At 33.5% G+C, this 7,181-nt stretch overlaps 1 long non-coding RNA gene across 2 annotated transcripts; it reads left to right on the forward strand.

Annotated features, from left to right (window-relative positions):
- The first annotated feature begins 880 nt into the window (after positions 1-880).
- On the forward strand, positions 881-6,962 carry LOC120006576. 2 transcript variants are annotated; one of them, XR_005470042.1, is made up of 4 exons: positions 881-2,370; positions 2,661-2,755; positions 4,904-4,999; positions 6,781-6,962. It is a non-coding gene; the product is annotated as an uncharacterized LOC120006576 (long non-coding RNA). The 2 variants fall into 2 exon arrangements; XR_005470043.1 differs by having other exon boundaries at positions 2,667-2,755.
- Positions 6,963-7,181: the final 219 nt, after the last annotated feature.

Consider the following 7,181-nt stretch of genomic DNA (forward strand, 5'->3'; position numbering starts at 1 on the left):
ATCATTTACAGACATATATGGTAGCATTTGTACATATTTTTTTGTACCATTTATTGATATTGTTGTCTATGTCAAAGGGGAAGGGAAAATAGGCATACTAAAGCTAGCATAACACCTAGCTATAAACTTCCATGCTAATGGTGGACCACCATGTTCTTGAATAGGTCATCAAATTGTTTTTAAAAAGCCAAAAGAAACAAAAATTAGAGTGCCACTAAATTGGTCCCCCACTCACATGGCCAAATATGAAAATACTTTTTTTAGTAACCACGAATCACGTATGACACTATACAAATTTATCATTTAGACCTTTGATATGAATCCAAACTTGGGCTGTCAAACCCGTAGAATAGTACTATAAGTGAAATAAAGCTAAAAGGTTACTTTTTTTAGACTCATATCAAATATTCAAATGATAAATTGATATGGAATCGTTCTCGGTTGTAAAAAAAATAAAATTAACATATTTAATTTTCTTCGGATTTACAAACAAAAAATTTAATTATTAAATTTCAATATATAAGGGGCAAATTTCATAGATTAAATTATTTATTAAATGGAATGTCACATACTCGCATATAGCATATATATTAGGGTGGGGTGTGCATGCATGTACAGTATAATTAGCACATATTGTTGTGATTATGAATCTTAAATGTATCAAAGATTAATTAAAGAGAAAGTTTACATGTCTCCGAAAGAGACGCAGTCCCATCTTAGTCTCAATTCCCAAGACTGGGCGGATGATGGCTGGTTGAGGATCGACGGCAGGGCAAAGCAGCTGTCAAATCTACGGCTATAAATGAATCAGAGTACATATGCCCACGAAATCAACACGTACTCCCAAACAATCTCAGCCAAACAACTAGTCACTTCTCTCTCTGTCGTTCATGGGTTTCTCGAACCAAGTTATTTTTAAATCAATTTAATTATTTTACTTTTCGCAGACTCACACACATGGCAAGGCACGCCTACATGTTTATCTAGCAGCAGCGATTCTAGGCGCAAAAGGGATTTAGGTTTTGCAAGAAGACGATCGTTCTCTCGCTTTCTTCTCCCTTTTGATTCGTCGTGGTTTTCACTCTCTTGATGTGCGTCTCCGTTGCTTTTGGCTTTTGCTTTCATGTTCAGTGGCCGAAACGTTACTGTTCGATTTGTTTGGCCATAAAGAGAGACAGAGGGGAGAGGACACTTGTATGCGTCGAACCGACACCTGTACGCATTGCATGACAGAGAGAGAGAGAGAGGGTGTGTGTATTGAATGAATGGAAGGGATTGATTCGGCGTTTTCTCCTTTTTCTCTGTGGTTTACAAATCAAACCCTAATTTGTTGATTTTTGGTAACTTTCCTTATATGGTATCGTTTGGCTTTCTCAGATCTGACCGATTTATGCCTGCGAAAATGTTTTTAGGTTTCTCGATCTCTCTTTTTTGATACGAGCATGCTTTTCGTTTTCATTTCCGGTTATGTATCACCTTTAATTATATCTTCTGCAGATTGTTTGTTTTTCTTCTTCGTCCTTGTGTTGTTCGTGCTATTCTGGAACAAAGAAATTGACAGAAGAGAGTGAGCACACACAAGGTATCTGTATAAATGCATACATTTGCTTTTGCGTGCTTACTTCTCTTTCTGTCAGTTTCCAGTTCCAGAATTCGAATCGATCGTTCTTTGTTCTTCCAGGTATATAGGTTTTCTATTGTATGTTCTCTGTAAACACTCTCTTTGGTTTTCTAAAGATAGTGCATAAAATGATGGTGCTACTACTCTCTAGTAAAGTATTTCGACTTTCTTTTCTCGTTTTGAATGGCTCTATGTGCAGCAGGGGACCATTCACCATATCTATTATGGTCCGCTCAAAACGGTCTCCGTTTCTAGTTTCGTTTTTCTTTTTCTTTTTTTATTCTAGCGCATGCGATTGTTCAGTTTTTGAGAGTTTACTCTGATTAGATCTTGTTATAGCCTGATTTTGTTTGCAGGAATCTTCATATCATATGCTCTTAGTACAAATTTTTATATTCAAAACCCTACTAGAGCTCTAGAATAAAGATTGTGAGGCCCCTTATTCATTTACATTCACTCTAAAAGTAGTTTTTATTTGAAGTTTTAGATTCTAACAGACGATAGTTAATTAGATTGGTGTTCTTTGTTTAAGACGATAATTCTTATTTTATAACTTGTGATTTGATGTGAACAATTTGCTCGGTGAATAAGGTAAAGAAGAAAATTGGAATTAGGGTTTGGTAATGATGATTTCCCAAATATAGGGCGAATTTAGGCTTTTGGCCTTTCTTTTCTCCTTCTTGTTGTTTTGAGGTTTTGCAGATGTGGATGCTTTCTTTTGATCCGGACACTGAAGAATTTTCAAACAGGTGCACAATAATTTTCAGAATGTGGACTAATTTATACCCAGTCACATATCTTAGTGTATATTCACTTGAGTTGTGTGTGTATGTTCTACAGTTTTTGGTGTTTTTGGAGCTTGGCTTTTCTTTATTTTTTTTGAAAATTTCCCAAATAATTAATTAATAAACGGTTTTAAATTATGGATAATATAATCTTCTATATATCTCACTGACAAATTTTACTATAGTAGTTGCTTAGAAGTAAAACTTATCCCTCATATATCATAAGCTCAGTTTGTTTTAATGATTCTTTAAAGTTTCAGGTATATGTTGAAGATTAGATGAGACAATAATGAGTTATTAAAATAAAACAAGGCCTGGATGTCTAATCGTCCAAAGGGGGCAGGAAAAGGTAAGGTTGTCGTCATCCAATTAATAAACATCTACTAATATACGCAGAATTGCTCTAATAGTTGGTTACAACTTGACTTACAGATTTAGTTGTGTTTAGCTCAGTATCTGAATGGTTGTTATTTAGGGATTGTATATATCATTAATATCATAGACATGGTCATCATGTATGGAGCTAGTAGCAACAATAATAATCACATACATTAAGGTTGTGGATTTCATCACTTAATCCACTGTCGAAGACTTGAAGTTGCTGAGATGATTTTCTTCACTTGGTGCATGCATTGATACATGGTTTCAACAATCTTGATGCATTATGTGCAACATTTTGTTGCGAGTCATAGTCCTTGTCTGTAATTTGGTGCAACAGATGTATGCATCAAAAATTGGTTTTGTAGTTGGCTGAGAGTGTTGACATAGAGATCGTACATGTGTGTGGATCTTTTAAGAGCTATAGCATTAAGAATTGTAGATATAAATAATTCATTTTAAGTTGTGCTGAACTACGAATTTTTTGGTCCTATGAAAATTTTATGAAGTTTGAAGGTTGAAGATTTTTACTGTTGCTATAGTAAATGGTTTAAATCTGTTTGAGTACGGTGTCATGATCAGTAGCTATGTAAATTGAAAACTTGTTTGAATCAAGAAAACAAAAGCTATAAATTGAGAAACAAAATTTATTAATAAATCTGTAACTCGAGAAGAATGCCTCTCAAATGAATTGACATGTGACTTTGATTAAAAAAAATATCTATCTGAAAACCATTTCATCTATTTTTTAATATGGAATTTCTACTATGTTCTAGTTCTTTAAGGTATTATGCACTATGTGAGCCCAAAGGTCCAAACAAGCTATATATATAGAGTAATTGAGTAGAAATAATCTACATATGGTTTCTTTTTTATATATTATATTGATCATTTGGTTCGTGATGCTGGCTAGTTTTTACAAACTTGAGATTTTCTCCACTTCAAGTTTCATTTCCTTAACTAATTGATTGTTTTCCTTCATCTTATCATCTCCTTGGCCAAAATTTGTATGCAAGCCTTAGTCCTTCTCTTACTATAGTCCTCAGCATTGCTTGTCATTTCTTGAATGATGAAAATTGTGCTCGCATGATTTTCTAAAGTTATATGTTTTTTGTTTTCTCATAATCCTAAAACTTATATGCTTGCACCATGGTTATATGACAATTTGCTTCCAACATTGTTAATCAATATGAAGTAAGTAAGAATGTATTGTTTGTTTTTGGGTAAATTAATTTAGACGTTTTCTCGAATGTATGCTCTTTGGCGCTATTGAAGCAAAGTTATAAGTTTATAGGGATTTATTCGTCACTGAAAATAAATCTTGAGAACATTTGAGGGAAACAATGTGACAAGGGGACTGTGCATTGTCGATGATGTATGTCTTTAATACAAAGGTTATATCACTCTTGGTATGGTAAATGTTTACGAAGCCTGTATGTCTTTAAATAAAAATACTAATTTCATTGATAACGGATGATTAATTGCTTTAGCTCTTGTTTATGTTAGTAATGATTATATTTTGTATCACTAGTCAAATGAGTTCAATGAGAAGCTCTATAGTGCATTCATTGCGAATAACATCGATCACAAAAAAAACAGAAGTTGTTTCCTCTTGGAAATCTTGTTCTCTGCCCAGTTTAGTCTGCTTAAAATTTAATACTTAAAATTTAATAAATTTTAGTGTACTGCATAGTCATTGCTTAAATATTAATGCACTGCCAAACTATGACTTCCTGTTTAGTAGTGGAAATTGATAGAGATTTTTTGAATTTTTTCTGATTTTGTTGTGTTTTTTAATCAATATATTATATAGTAATACATTATTAATTAATTTAAATTGAGTATTTCGATGTGTGGCTGGTTAATTATAGCTTGGCATACAAAAACCTTGAATGATATTAAGGACAGGGCCATCACACTCTTTCATTATGGAAGTATTTGCTACATCAATTTCTAAAATAGGAATGGTTAATTTTTCAATTCAATGGCAAAAACATAATGAGAAAGGGAATGCAACAAGTTAACGTGGTTTCAGATTTTTGGTACAATTGGTTTCTTAAGGTTTCAGGGCTTGCAATTTCTTCATCCTCTTTCATGATGTATCAACTTATATATCCAGGTGCAACAATTCTTCCATGGAAGATTGACGGAACACGGAGGAATTGTAAATGAATTGAGGAAGACTTGCTGTTTATTGCATTCTAGCTACTCAAAGGTTAGTCTTATTTGTTTACAATATGTCAAAATCACTCAAATAAATGAAGTAATCAAAATATTCAAACAAAACAATCTTCAATAATATTTGAACCTTTTTATTTGTATATTGTTTTATTGGGTCATGTTTGACAGTGGAACCGAAGACAATAGACCAAAAGAAATAGGGCTGTAGATTGTTCTCGAAAGACTTTTATTTTTGAAAATAAAGCACAAAATTCATCTTCACATTGTGTCCAAAACAAACAAAAACAATGATTTGTTCATTTTGCCAAATATGATTTTGATGTTTTTCTTGAATAAATTAAGGTTAAGAAAACTACAACTATAAATTCTTGTTGAAAAATGAAATAAGAACACTGTCCCTTCCACTTCAGCTGATTTTTTGAAAGCCTTGGCATATGGGCAGGTATCATGCAATGATGGCTTTGACATGCATCCCTTGACATTTTATGTTAAAAGAATTGCTATACAGATGGTCAGGGTCATGGGCATGGGAGGCTTAGGTTAGGTCTCAAGTTATCAAGGGCCAGTAATGAGGCTCCAAGCCAAAACTGTCATGCATTGCCAAGCCTTAAAGACATGAAAAACTAAAGGCCATCCATTCAACTTTGCTCTAGTTATCACATAATTAATGCAAAATTGATTCTCTTTTTCCAGCCCTTCATTCCTCCCTTCCAATTTGTGGGGTTTTTTTGGGTGTATCTGTTTGTCTATGTTTTCCGCTTCCATTGTCAACAAGCAGTAGTCCTGCTCAGTTGCTGTCCGCAAAGCTGCATCAACTGATGTATTGTTCTTTACCTCCAATGAGATTGTTATTTTTCGACTTATGAAAGCCTTTTATCCATGGTGGTTAAAATACCGATTCAAATCCTAAATTCCTAGAATCTTACGATCTATATCTACAAAACGACTTAAATCTATCTTAAAATCCCAATTCAATAAGATCCTACAAAAATCCTATCTGTAACATCCTATGATTTTACATGACTTTAACGATTTTTCAAAATGAAAAAAAAAAATTAAAAAAAAATAAGGAAGTTAAATAACTTTGTTAAAACGCCACCGTTCAAAAATTTTCCTCTTTACTGACATCCTTATTCACCGCCTAAGTCACAAAACAAATCTCGATTGTGAAAACAGCTTCATTCTTCATCTATTTTTTTGTATCAATTGTTTTACAATTTCTCTTATTAGTTTCTGAATTTGCTTTTGTTTGGTATTGTATCAAAATGAATGCTTGTGTGGAAGCTTGTTGTTTTATTGGCCTTCAGGGTTCATATTATTTTATTGAAGGATCTTAAAAGGTTCAGAATACCAACTATTGTCTTTATTATTTTATGGATGATTTATCTAGAATTGGAAGTATAAATTATGAGTTGCCAGCTTACCACATGATTCTTATGCTTTAGATTTTTATTGTATTTTTATAATTCTATTTTACAATTCGATCAGCCTCCCATTGATCTTTGTAATCCCGATTTTGACAACTTTTCAATTATCTTCTAAATTACTTTTTTAGAGAGAGAAACGTTTGCTTGACCTCTTTCAAAAAGGTCAATTTCTTTGCAAAACAGAATCTGAGGTTACTGTAATATAGCTACCCGGTGTCATTGCATCACATTCAGGAAACCATATAGTTCAAGCTTGAGTTCCTTAATCTTAGCCCTTTTGAATGAGATAGTTTCCACATTTATGCATGAATGATACTCCAGCATGTTTATATAAATTATTGCTCGAGTTCTCGTTGGGTTCATAATGTACATTCTGGTTTTGGTTCAGGGTATTCTTAGTGAACTGATGGATACCTGTCTACAAGGGAGGCAGTTAAAAGGAGTTGAATGAAGTGAGCCACACACATCTTCTCACCCATGATGTCTGTTTTCTCCTAGTGTAAGTATTCGTTTTGTTAATTTATAAACAGTCCTTAGTGCCAAGTTGAGCGATCAGCGATGGAGTTGAAATTTGATATCTGCTGCTCAAACCCTTGCCTTTTCGGGCCTTTAAGCCTGAGAAGCATCGGAACAGTAAAGCTCGCCTAAGTAGTCCTGGTCGGAAAATTTTATTGGGCCCACAAATAAATAAGCCCATCAAGGTAACTAACCAAATTGAACAATTGGGCCGATAATTGATTTAGGCCCAACCAATTGGGACGATAATGAATGCTGCCCATAGAATTGGGC

Source organism: Tripterygium wilfordii, chromosome 9, assembly GCF_013401445.1.
Source record: "Tripterygium wilfordii isolate XIE 37 chromosome 9, ASM1340144v1, whole genome shotgun sequence".
Taxonomy (NCBI): Eukaryota; Viridiplantae; Streptophyta; class Magnoliopsida; order Celastrales; family Celastraceae; genus Tripterygium; species Tripterygium wilfordii.